At 41.8% G+C, this 14,323-nt stretch overlaps 1 protein-coding gene across 3 annotated transcripts in view; it reads right to left on the bottom strand.

Annotated features, from left to right (window-relative positions):
• Positions 1-14,323, bottom strand: part of TSPAN12 (tetraspanin 12) — a 315,531-nt gene that overhangs the window by 134,377 nt on the left and 166,831 nt on the right. The window lies entirely within an intron of this gene.

Raw genomic sequence — 14,323 nt, 5'->3', positions numbered from 1 at the left:
AGGTAAGTATGACATGTTTGTTTTTTTTGTTTTTTAAAAAGCAAGGGTTTACAACCCCTTTAAGCTGCAAAAAAGGACACCCCGCTGAACTGGTTTCTGGATTTGTACATGGCAGTGCCCAGCTACCCTTGCACTTTATTTAACAAAAAAATGCTAATTTATGTTATTAAATACAGTACATTTGTTAAATTTTGGCCTTAAAAAAGGTGGTTGTCAGCAGTGGCATACCTAATACATCTGGCACACGGGGCTGGCACCAGGTGTCATGCCAAACTATGGTTGTGGTCAAAGTATGCTAACAGTGAGAGGAGCTTAAAAGGGTATTGTTAAAGGATAAGTTCACCTTTTAACAAAAAATAAAAAAGGTACAATTTTTTGCAGGTAAAAAAAAATAGCATTTACTATTTTTTTTCTTCTGGAGCCTTTAAAGCATTGCACCAGTGATCAGCAGATCACTGGTGCCATGCAGGTCTCTTTCAGACCTGTCAGTGTATCTGTGTGTCTGTACATAGTATGGGTAAGCAGATACAATCTGACAGGAAGACTTAATAACCCTTTCATGACTAAGCCTATTTTTGAAAATTGGTGTTTAAAAGTTAAAATCCGTATTTTTTGCTAGAAAATTACTTAGAACCCCCAAACATTATATATATATTTTTTAGCAGAGAATCTAGAGAATAAAATGGCGATTGTTGCAATATTTTATATCACACGGTATTTGTGCAGCGGTGTTTTAAACACAATTTTTTGGGAAAAGGGACACTTTCATGAATTTAAAAAAATCCAAACAGTAAAGTTACCTCAATTTTTTGTATAATGTGAAAGATGATGTTATGCCGAGTAAATAGATACAAAACATGTCACGCTTTATAATTGCACACACTCATGGAATGGCAACAAACTGCAGTACCTAAGAATTTCCATAGGTGACGCTTTAAATTTTTTTTACGGTTACCAGGTTAGAGTTACAGAGGAGGTCTAGTGCTAGAATTATTGCTCTCGCTCTCACGATCACGGAAATACCTCACATGTGTGATTTGAACACCGTTTACATATGCGGGAGCTTGGGACGGGGGCACTTTAAAAAAAAAAATTCTCTTACTTATTTTATTTATTTTTATAAATTGGGTTTAAAAAAAAAAAAATTGACGACTTTTATTACTGTCACAAGGAATGTAAACATCCCTTGTGACAGTAATAGGTGCTGACAGCTACTCTTTATGGAGGGATCGGGGGTCTAAAAGACCTCCGATCCCTCCTTTGCACTTCACAGTATTCAGATCGCTGAAAACGGCGATTCTGAATACTGTGTATCTTTTTAAAACTGGCGCCATTGGCAGCCGAGTAAACGGGAAGTGACGTCATGACGTCGCTTCTACGTTTACAATTAAAAGGCTGGAACGAAGCTGCCCACAGCTTCGTTCCAGCCCGCCCCCAGCCGACGGAGGCATGCGATTGGTCACCGGGCCTCCCGATGGCACGGGAGGCCCGGTAAGAGCGGCGGGAGGGGGGAGTGTCCCCTCCCGCTTCTCCGGTATAACAGCTTTAACCGCATCGGTTGTTATATCTGGATAGCCGATTGCCCGCTGTGAACAACGGTACCGGGATGATGCCTGCAGCTGTGGACATCATCCCGGTATAACCCCAGAAAGCCAAGTACGCACATCTGCGTACGCTTGGCAGGAAGGGGATAAACTACCACAGCCCTCCACAGCGCCATGGTAGTTCATTGAAAACCACAAGCAGACAGGGGGAGAAGATCCCCACTAGCTATCAGAGCTGCCAGAGTGAAAGGTAGGGGTTAAGGGGGGGGGGCAGGGGCCAGTCCCTTTTGCTTTAATGACAAAGCCATAAGCAAAAGTGTAACAGACATGTATGTATAAACCTCAGCACACATTTTAATAAAAAGAAGCTGTTCCATATGCTTTTCTACACACAGCCTAAGATCTTCAGGAGTAATGTACTTAAGAGTGCAGTGGACAGGGGTATAAAATTTAAAAACACAATGAGGTATATTTATCAAATTTGAAGCATACAGAATCTAGAACAGCTGTGTATAACTAACAATCAGCGTCTATATTCAGCTTGTTAAGTTAAGATTGAAAATGAAAGCTAGAAGCTGATAAGTTGCCATGCACAACTGCTTCAAATTTGATAAATTCCCCCCAAGTGTCTATAATGCAGGGGTCAGGAGTGCATTACACACAGGCCACTTTGTAGAGCACAACCAAAACAACCTAATTTTTTCCAGTACAACCCCTCCAGAGCACAGACTGATCCCCCCAGCACAGGCCCCTCAGTAAGTACAGATACACCCCCCAGAAAAATCCCTCAGTGCAGACCACCCCCCCCAGCACAGACCCCTCAGTACAGATGCAATCCCCAGCACAAATCCCTCAGTGCAGACTCCTACCCTGTTTCCCCGAAAATAAGACCTAGCGTCATTATCGGTGATGGCTGCAATATAAGGCCTACCCCCCAAATAAGCCTTAGTTAAAGTCCTTGTAGGTCTTATTTTCAGGGTAGGGCTTATTTTTGGGGAAACAGGGTAGGGCTTATTTGGGGGGTAGGGCTTATATTGCAGCCATCACCGACAATCATGTTAGGTCTTATTTTCGGGGAAACAGGGTAAATCCCTCCCTTCCAGCCCAAATCCTCAGTGTGTACCCCTCAGTAGTGGAACTCCCTCCCTTCCCCAGTACAGACCCCTCAGTAAAGAATCCCCCACACCATCCCCAGTACGGACAACCCCCCCTCTTCCCTAGTACAAACCTTGCAGTACAGACACCCCCAATACACACCCCCCCTCCCCCCAGTACCCATAAGGCTTGTTCACTGGTGTTTTTCTCTTTGTAAAGCAATCTGCGTTGCTCTTTTTTTTTTTAAAGGTATTTTATTAGTTTTCACACAGGCATCAACAATATTTCACAAGAAAGGGTATCTATCATTCAATATGCAATGTCAGCAGATAAAAATACAGACATACAAATGTATATCCGCCTATACCAGGGGTTCTCAACCTTCTAGTGCCGTGATCCTTTGATAAAATTTCCCAAGTTGTGGGGACCCCTAACAATAACATTTTCATAGTGTGGGTTGTCAGCACCCAAGGCAAGACAAGTAATTTGCGCCCCTAACCCACGGACATTTAGCGCTCCTTGAGTCCCTTCCACTCGTACAGTATTAAAACCCCTTATGGTACATTTTAGGATGTACTACTCTCTATCTCTCTGTTCTCCTTTCTTTCCCTTTTATCTCTCTCTATCCTAGATATCCTAATATCTTTGTTCTTTCCCCATCCCTCTCTCTAACCGTCTTTCTTGTTCTTTCTCTTATTCTTTCTCTCCTTTTTTCTTTGTTCCTCCCCCTCTTTTCCTCTCCTTTCCATGTATTCTCTATTTTTATTCCTTCTCTCACTCCTTGGTGGGAGAGTGGGGAGAATGGGATGAGTGGCAGTGCTAGTGGGGGGTGGGATAAGTGGCAGTGCGGGGGGGAGTTCTGATCAGCCAACTTAGGTGCTCTTGATCAAGGTCATCTGCTGATCTGAGAACTGCAGTGGGTACTTTAAATGACAACTCTAAATACAGGTAGTGTTACTCACTGTGTCTCTGGCTTCACTGTGTCTCCAGCTCTGTGGTGTCTCGCAGCAGTGCCACCTATTCTGAAATCAGAAGATAGGGTCTCCTCCAGCCCCTCCCACTTCACATTCCTCACCAGTCAGCTGACCTCTAGTCTCTGCCCCCTAGCCATGACGTGAACTGAATGGGTGGCTGCGAAGAGGCTGAGTGGGCGGCCGCAGGCTCCAGGAACAGCCCAGCTGGGCGGCCACAGGCTCCAGGGACAGCCCTGCTGGGCGGCCGCAAGAAGGCTGAGAGAGCAACGCGGGCTTAAAGAACAGCCCAGGATTCAGTGACCCCTGGCAAATCGTCATTTGAACCCTGAGGGGGTCCCGACCCCCAGGTTGAGAACCACTGGTCTATACCCATATAGTCAACATTGATTACCGGAAAACAACAATATCCAACAAAACTTAACAGTTGGTGACTAAATCAGTTTATCAAAGCGCCATCCCTCCATTTCAAAGATATAGCAACATGACAAATAAGGAGGACATGACATAAGACAAACATCTGCATATCTGTATCTTTACAGGGGTATACCTCACAATATCATTAAACATCAATCTCTCCAGAGGCCTTAGTGGTCCATCCTGACCATATTTTATCAAACTTTTTTTTTTACAACCTCTAGCAATATATATACATGGGCAATGCTAGGTTGACCAAGTCTATCCACATTCATAAAGAGGGAGGTTCTGGATTTTTCCAGCGGAGGGCAATTACTTTTTTTTACGACTTGTCCTGCGACTTGGGACTGCAAAGTCGCATGTCAAGTCATTCCCCATGATTTCCAATGATAACCATTCATATATGTGAAACTTCAAGTCGTGCCAACTTGAAAGTAGTCCCTGTACTACTTTGGTCCGACATTCATGCGAGTTGAGCTCCATAGACCTCAAGTTTACACAGGCATTCCCTGAAAATCGCGGCCGCAAAATTGCGGTAAAAAGTTGCAGCAGTGTGAAAGGGGCCTTAGACAGCATTTGACAGGTGGTGAGGAGGCGTTGTAGTGTTTCCTCAATGCCTTATTTGACCCCTTGACCGCCACACTACCGTGTTGCAATCAGTTGCAATGTGCTTGAAGACTGGCCCCCTCCACTTGAATGGGTTGCGGTGGGTGGGAGCTACGCCACCCAAAAGCGACAAGGGGTCTAATTCCTGCAGCAGAATGTATACACACCTGCCCACTCTAGGTAAAGGGGGTAAAAGTGCGGCTCAACTATAGGAATCTGCCACTTCCTAACCTCATGTGTGAATGTAGTAGAACCCTCCTTCCCCTCAGCACAGACCCTGCACAACCTTCAAATCAGTACAAACCATCCAGCACAGACACTTCCCCTCCCAGCAAAAACCCCTGAGTAGTAGAATCCTCCATTGCCCACCAGTACAGACCCCTCAGTACAGACAACCCCCCAGCACAGACCCCTCAAACCCCCCCCCCACTAATACAGACACTTCTAATCCCCCCAGTACAGACCCCTCACTAGCAAAAACACACCCCTCCCCCACAATACAGACACCCCCCCATTCCCCCACGACCTCCGAGTACTGACCCTCAGTAGCAGAGAGACTCCCCTTTTTTCCAGTACAGACCCATCCATCCAGATCTCTCTACCCCCTTCCTTGAGCTCACTCACCAGACCATGCAACATGAGGTCAGTGCAATAGGAAGTCCCGCTCTTAGCTCTGTCATATGTGCCAAGCAGGGGAGGAGATTTCCTCTCACCCTGAGCTCTGCTGTGACTGAAGCAGTGGCTGCAATCTCGCTCAGAGTGTACAGGCCTGACATTTGTTTTAATGTGCTGTGCAGAGCTGTAGTAGGAGAGATAGAGGTACATTGCAATGCAACACAAAAAAAGTGAGGCACCCGATTGGGACTGCAACCTCTGCACTCCAGTTAGCACCCCGCTAGTTTTCATGTTTCCGCTGGGCTTGGTGAATGTCCAGTGAACTGTACTTTGCTTGGTTCAGTCATCCCTAATTCAAAAAAATGATTATGGGATGCAGTTAGAGTTATTTTCTACAGTCTTAGTCAAACTAAACACCCTTTAAATACCAGAATAAAAAAATCCCTTGGTATCATTTTTGGCTCTTTGCAATTGAGTTAACACACTATCAGCAACATAGTTTTCTGTAGACCTGAAAGTAAAACAACATCTTTGCTGAGCCCCATTTGTGAGCTCTTAAGGTACAGTATATTTTAGTCTATGTGCAATCTGAGATTCAAAGTCACGTTCAGCTTTATTTTGTATGAATTTCTTTGCAGGGATCACTGCATGCATACATAAAACAGGAAAATTCCCCTACCACCAATCCATATATAAAAGGTTGAATTTAATAAAGAAGAATCACTCCCATAGAATGTAACAATCCAAAAACAAAAGAAAGTTCACAAAACAGCAACACAGTAAGTACAACAACATTGTTTATCTTTTAAATGATATAAAAACCTTAAAACTTTAAAATGAATTCTCTACACATGATCCAGAGGTCAGTTTCTTTTAGTGATTTTCACTATTTAGCTTACAGTCTAATTATAAACGTCACGCTGTACAAAGCAGCCAAATGTTCTCTACACAATGTATGCACATGGTACAAAATACAATACTTTGTAGAGATGCACTAGATTTTTTCACCTGGAAACTGACAAAATGAAATATTGGCAATGTATTGTAGACTAAGGAATAAAGATATTGCACTGTAAAACCACAACTGTTCTTACTGGTCCAGCTTTTAATGGAAAGACATGTGATCTTCTCATTAGATTTTTGCTATGTCCCATAAATAGTAAAGACGACAATAGAAAGCGTTTCACACCTGCTTTGCACAACGCACCATCCCCAGAAAGATATTTATTACAGGTGTCAATTCCATGGGGAGAATACCTAATCTACGTGCAGAAACCCATGTTAATATACTATGTAGTCAGTTTACTTCTGTCTTACTTTTATATATTTCAGTTTTACTATGGGATTCAACAAAAACCTCAAAACTTGACTCTGCAGGCCTAGGTCAGAAAGTATCTGGGATTCAGTATTGACCGTCTATAAGGAGAAGTATTTACAAAGCCTTATTTGACAATTAAGTTGCATTTAGGGATAGCGCAATGGCTAGCAGATCTTACAATTATATAGTGGAACCAAAAACAATGGGCCCAAAGATAGGACAACCATCTTATGCCTGGATACTTGGATACTGGTACTAGTAAAATAATAGTGCTCTGCTAACACTGGGGTTGATTTACTAAAACTGGAGAGTGCAAAATCTGGTGCAGCTCGGTACAGAAACCAATCAGCTTCCAGGTTTTTTTTGTCAACGTTTAATTGAACAAGCTAATGTTAGAAAGTGATTGGCTACCATGCATGGTTGCACCAGATTTTGCACACTAGTTTTAGTAAATCAAACCCACTGGCTTAACACATCAGCAATTACTCTTGAATAAGTCTAAATATTAAAGATGAATTCTGACAGAACATTTTTGCTTTTGGAGTAGAACTCCAGTTGTGTCAAATAAATAAATAGCATGCTGTTTAATAAAAACACAGCTCCTGCTGCATTACTTGTCTTCAGTAAAAACTCCACTCTACTGCTGGCCCTCCTCTAGCTTGTCCACCAGCATAAATTGAGCAGGGGTACTGAGGAACAGGATGGGGTTCAAAATAGTTGAGTTTTGTTTTAAAGGAGAGTATAGCTTTGTTTTTTGTGTATTATGTTTTGAAAGTGATTAGCTAAATGTAAAAAAATCTAGCATGCACATGCGGGCAGCCACATTTTAATCTTATTCACAAATTGTAAGGAGTCCCAACCTCTTTGCTCGAAGCTCTCCATGCCCTGCTCCACAGATTGTTGGGTGCTGGCTTCAGATGATCCGTGACCCACTGCCAAACATAACATAAAAGACAAAAGGAAGATGTTCTCATTTTAAAAGCCCAAAGTAGATTTTATTGTTGGTCTCTGGCTGTGGGATAGGGGCCAAGCTTTGACGGTTTCTTTAGTTGTGAGACTTTGCTCTGGGCCCTGTGGGTTATTTAGTCCAGTGCTGCGGTGAATGAAGTTGGCAATATATACTTTGGTGGATCCCTTCCTGTTTTTATATCTGTATATACATGGGTACAAGGTTACCTTAATTTCCACCTCTGTTGGATGTTGGTACTAGTTATTGATCACACCTATTTTCCCCCTTTGAAGCGATATACTCCATTGGATATGTCTCGCCACCATACAATTAAAGGTTTCATGTTTAAAACTGTCAATTTGGCCACCTCTTTCTGTGCATTTTTGGGGGGTTTATTGCCTGTGGTACCCTTATGTCCGCCTTTCTTCTTGTCTTGATTCTGAGGAAGCCAAATGTTTGGCGAAACGTTGACCTTACAGACAGCAGTTTATCATGCACATCATCTGTTATGATTGCATTTATGTAGATGTACATACAGTTGTGCTCATAAGTTTACATACCCTGGCAGAATTTATGATTTCTTGGCCATTTTTCAGAGAATATGAATAATAACACAAAAACTTTTCTTTCACTCATGGTTAGTGTTTGGCTGAAGCCATTTATTATCAATCAACTGTGTTTACTCTTTTTAAATCATAATGGCAACAGAAACTACCCAAATGACCCTGATCAAAAGTTTACAGATTCTTAATACCGTGTATTGTCCCCTTTAACATCAATGACAGCTTGAGGTCTTTTGTGGATTTGTGGATGAGGCTCTTTATCTTAGATGGTAAAGCTGCCCATTCCACTTAGCAAAAAGCCACCAGTTCCTGTAAATTCTTGGACTGTCATGCATGAACTGCACATTTGAGATCTCCCCAGAGTGGCTCAATGAGGAGGAGGAGGAGACTGAGATGGCCACTCCAGAATCTTCACTTAATTCTGCTGTAGCCAATGACAGGTCGATTTGGCCTTGTGTTTTGGATCATTGTCATGTTGGAATGTCCAAGTACGTCCCATGTGCAGCTTCTTGGCTGATGAATGCAAATGTTCCTACAGTATTTTTTTGTTAACATACTGCATTCATCTTGCCATCAATTTTGAACAAATTTCCTGTACCTTTGTAGCTCACACATCCCCAAAACATCAGTGATCCACCTCTGTGTTTCACAGTAGGAATGGCGTACCTTTCATCACAGGCCTTGTTGACTCCTCTCCAAATGTAGCATTTATGGTTGTGGCCAAAAAGCTCAATTTTGGTCTCATCACTCCAAATGACTGTTTGGCGTATTGTAAGTGTGATACTTTCTGGCATTTGCATAGTAATGGCTTTCTTCTGGTGACTCAACCATGCAGCTCATCTTTCTTCAAGTACCTCCTTATTGTGCATCTTGAAACAGCCACACCACATGTTTTCAGAGTCCTGTATTTCACCTGAAGTTATTTGTGGGTTTTTTGTTGCATCCCGAACAATTTTCCTGGCAGTTGTGGCTGAAATTTTAGTTGGTCTACCTGACCGTGGTTTGGTTTCAACAGAACCCCTCATTTTCCACTTCTTGATTAGAGTTTAAACGCTGCTGATTGGCATTCTCAATTTCTTGGATATCTTTTCATATCCCTTTTCTTTTTTTTTTACAGTTCAACTACCTTTTCCCACAGATCCTTTGACAATTCTTTTGCTTTCCGCATGACTCAGAATCCAGAAACGTCAGTGCAGCACTGGATGAAAGATGCAGGGGTCTGTCAGGAGCCCAGAAACTCATTGACCTTTTATACACACACACACACACTCTAATTACAAGCAAACAGAACAGAGTTGAGGATAATTACCTTTAATACCATTCAAAGCCCTTTGTGTCAACTTATCAGGCCAAAATCACCAGGGTATGTAAACTTTTGTTTAGGGTCATTTGATTAGTTTTTGTTGCCATTATGATTTTAAAAGAGTAAACACAGTTGATAATAAATGGCTTCAGCCAAACACTAACCATGAGTGAAAGAAAAGTTTTTGTGTTATCATTCATGTTCTCTGAAAAATGGCCAAGAAATCATAAATTCTGCCAGGGTATATAAACTTATGAGCACAACTGTATATGTTTGTATTGATCACGTGTGAACTACATAGATAGTATCACAATACTGCTCAGAGGTCTGGGTTTGGTACTTCTATTTTATTGTATTTTTAACTTTGCATAATAAAGATTATGTTTTTTTATTTACCCTTGTCTCCACCATGTTGCTGTTATAGTCCATGATTGTAGGTTACCGTAGTTTAGTCTCTGGTTTATGCCTAAGCCCCGGTTCACACAGGGGCGACTTGTCAGGCGACTTAGCCGCCTGACAAGTTGCGTCCCATTCTGTACTATGGAAACGTTCTAATAGGAGCGACTCAAGTCACTCCGACTTAGAAAAAAGTTCCTGTACTACTTTTGGGGTGACTTCAGGCGACTTGCATTGACTTCTATACAGAAGTTGTTTTGCAAGTCGGCGCTGAACTCGTGTGCAAGTCGCCTGATAGAGTCGGCCTGCAAGTCGTGTTGCCCCTGTGTGAACCGGCGCTTAGTGCTTTCTTGTCCTGTTTTGGATAAGGCCATAAAAGTCTCCCTTACTTACTAGATTTTATTAATGTTATCTAGTACGGGGTAATCCACTTGCTCTTCTTACACTTTTCATTCTGCTAGGAGAGCGGCACAGTGGTGTAGTGGGTAGCACTCTCACCTAGCAGTAAGAAGGGTCGCTGGTTCAAATCCCAACCATGACACTACCTGCCTAGAGTTTGCATGTTCTCCCTGTGCCTGCGTGGGTTTCCTCCGGGTACTCCGGTTTTCTCCCACACTCCAAAGACATGCTGGTAGGTTAATTGGATCCTGTCTAAATTGTCCCCAGTATGTATGAATGTGTGTTAGGGACCTTAGATTGTAAGCTCCTTGAGGGTAGGGACTGATGTGAATGTACAATGTATATGTAAAGCGCTGCGTAAATTGACGGCGCTATATAAGTGCCTGAAATAAATAAAATAAATAAATAATAGGCTTGAAAAATGCTGGCTTTACGTTCTTCTTAGTAGTATTTGTTTCTCTCTTTGTGGAAGTCTATTAGGCAAGTAAGACCAGTTAATAATGATGCCCTAGCTATGTGGCTTTTGCTTTATCTCAGCAGTTGTTGATCAAGGAGTAACTGTGGTTAGATACCGAGAGCCCAGAGAGGAAAAAGGTAATGCAAGAAAGGGGAAATTTTACATACATTTATATTAATGTAAACACTATCATAAAAGCTTCAAGTTTGTGCCCACTTAAATTGCACTATGATTCCCTTTTAAATTATTTACAGTCTTAGCTACTTACTAAACATCTGTCAGGAGCATAAATAATGGAACTTTATTTATATATGATATTTGGTAAACAAGTTTGAGATTATTTAGAGACTATGTGAACAATGTGGTAACATAATCTATAAGGCTATTTACAGCAAGCATGAGCACCAGTCAATTCTTAGCCTAGTCCAAAATCTAGAGACATGCATATTCTTGGTCTCTATTGCAGCACAATAGTTGTAAGTATGGGGGAGTACCACTAACTAACAGTCAGTGGTACTTGTATCCAACATCAGCTTATGTATTTAGAAGTATAGACACTATCTGAAAATCAAGTGGTTTGTCAACCAGCTCCCAGCTATCCTGTAAAAGTGATCCTTTATGGCACTCAACAAGCCATTTATGAACCAGTTCCCAGCTATCCTGTAAAAGTGATCCTTTATGGCCTTTAACAAGCCATTTATGAACAGCCTGAGATTCAAGTGGTTTGTCAGCCAACTCCCAGCTTTCCAGTAAAAGTGAGCCTTTTACAGTGCTGTGAAGGTGCAGTGGATGGCCCGTGGATATCTTGTAGATTTCCTAATGATGTGCAGATGGATAACACTCAATGAACCCAGAAGCGCACAGCTCTGAGCAAACCGGGGTTCAGAGCGGCCAGAATCCCATCTGAAATGCCAGGTGAACAGCCAATCAAGTACAGCTCCATTCTTGATAGGCTGGAGCAGAGGGCATGAGAGACATTATACAACTGTGCATGGTAACCAATCAGCTTCTAACTTCAGCTTGTTTAATAAAGCTTTGACAACAAAAACTTGGAAGCTGATTGGTTTCTGTGCACAGCTGCAGATTTTGCACTCTCTGGTTTTAGTAAATCAACCCCTATATGTCTAATAAGGTAGGTACTTTTTAAAAAAACACTTTGGTGCTGGAGCCTTATCACAATGCGACATGGCAGTCAGTAGCTTGTCAAATATGAGGTTTCAGTTACATTTAAAAATGTCTTGGTTACACAGCTATGAACAATTCAGTAATAGGCAAGGCAGGACATGTTTTGTTGCTCCTTGTTTATGCTCCTGAATAAGTAAACCTAATTAGTTATAATTTTCTTAAAATGGCATAGGTGTCTTTTTTCACAACGACACCCATGAGACAGCAGAAATGACAGTAACTAATATACCTATTTCTCTTATCCATCTGTCCTATAACTGACACTGGTCAGTGGGCACTTTGTGCCGCAATCAGTCCTTCTCTACTGCACTCACTCAGCAAGTGGTCACACTGCAGAGTCTGAATCATACGATATACAAACAAAGATGGCAATGCAATGTCTTCAATGAATAATGCGTACTACTGAACATTACATTTCTCACTTTGTTTCACAACAGGCCTATTTTTAATGCAAGGTTTGATTTTGTCCAATTCCAGGAGTTTAGCTTTAACCATACACGGCTGAAATTCCAACACAAACTTTTAGTTTAGTTTTTAGCAAATTTAAAGTGGTTGTAAACCCTCTGACACAACTTTAGCTCTTCATAATGTAGATAACACAGGCAGCTGATCGCTGCCTGTGAAAGTGTACTCACTGCTGTAGTTTCCATGTAAATTGTCCTGTATTCAAAAATGACGTCATGCGCGACTGCTCAGTAGGATGTTTCATTAACGGCACCTAAAGTGTGCCGTTTCTGTATTCCCTGCATGTCGGGACATTTCTATGGACAAGCTTCCCCTCTGAACGGCACAGAGGAGAAGTCTCACGATGCTGCTCTGATTATCTCCTTCCGGATACAGTGCTACGGCGCATGCGCAAGATTTCGAAAGGGAAACAGAGTAAGGGCGGAAGTGACGTCCAGAACAGATTCAGCAAACAGCACAAACAATGGCGCGGCCAATACCCGGAAATGAAGAGATTACAAAGAGCCTAAATAAGATATTAACAGACCTCGTTTTTGCCCGATTTCAATCTATTATACCTTGTAATGAGTACTGTATGTGAAAAAATAAGAAAAATCGGCCAGGGTTTACTTCCTCTTTAAAAAGGGTATGGTTTTACTATAGATCATCTCCCTGCTGAGATAACGAGAAAAAGAAAATCTTATCAGTGGGGACAAAACCTTGGTAGCTTTTTTTGCCATTTCCATGGTGTGTTCCAGCTGAAGAGGCTTCCTCTTACTTGCTCTAGTGACTCCACAGAAATTTAGTGGAAATTAGCCAAATAATGACACAAAAACAATACAGACCTGACAATCTGGTTCTAACCATATCGCTCTCTAAGGCCCCTTTCACACTGGGGCGGTTTGCAGGCGTTATTGCGCTAAAAATACCGCCTGCAAACCGCCCCTAAACAGCCTCCGCTGTTTGTTCAGTGTGAAAGCCCGAGGGCTTTCACACTGAAGCGGTGCGCTGGCAGGACGGTAAAAAAAGTCCTGCGAGCCGCATCTTTGGAGCGGTGAAGGAGCGGTGTGTTCACTGCTCCTAAACCGCTCCTGCCCATTGAAATCAATGGGACAGCGCGGCCATACCGCGGCAATACCGCGGCTATAGCCGCGCTGTACGAGCGGTTTTAACCCTTTTTCATACAATACAATACAGCCACAAAAACGACGGTAAAACAGCGCTAAAAATAGCGCTGTTTTACCGCCGACGCCCCCACCGCCCCAGTGTGAAAGGGGCCTAAGTTCCCCTTAATTATGTATTGCACAGATACACATTGTGGTTAAGTGCTAAATCAGATTTTTTTTATGTCAAACCTTAATTGAACAAACTAAAGTTAGAAGCTGATTGGCTACCATGTACAGCTGCATTAGATTTCGCACTCTCCAGTTTTAGTAAATCAACCCCATAATGAGCTGCTATGTTACAGATCATTTTCTTCTATTAGGGATAAAACAATGTCATGTCCTCTGTGTGCCTTGTTCAATAACATATTTTTGTTGCCATTTCCAGACGTTTTCCTATCAGCAATGTGTGAGTAACAAAGTAAGCAAATACTGTTTGACTTGGCACTAAAGCTGATGCAAATGAAACTGGAAAAGACTTACATGCTACAAGACAACTATGGTCTGCACAAGATAGATAAAATGCTATACATGCTGTTTGGGATAGTTTCGTAATACAAACAAGTAAGCTTGCATTCATAAATTATGTAGATTATTACTGTTATGACAAGAAATTCAATGTGCTTTTTAGGACTCACAAGGGAACAATTGACTCACATCATAGCCTTGTACACTATACAAGGAAAACACCCAGCTGTAAGGATAGACCATTATTTTACCGTAAAGTAGGCAAAAATAAAAAGGCATGTAGTTTATACAGTTGTGCTCATAGTTTACATACCCTGGCAGAATTTATGATTTCTTGGGCATTTTTCAGAGAATATGAATGATAACACAAAAACGTATCTTTTATTCATGGTTAGTGTTTGGCTGAAGTTATTTATTATAAATCAACTGT

This window comes from Aquarana catesbeiana, linkage group LG03 (genome assembly GCF_042186555.1).
Source record: "Aquarana catesbeiana isolate 2022-GZ linkage group LG03, ASM4218655v1, whole genome shotgun sequence".
Classification (NCBI taxonomy): Eukaryota; Metazoa; Chordata; class Amphibia; order Anura; family Ranidae; genus Aquarana; species Aquarana catesbeiana.
This window is presented reverse-complemented; position numbering and strand designations above follow the sequence as displayed.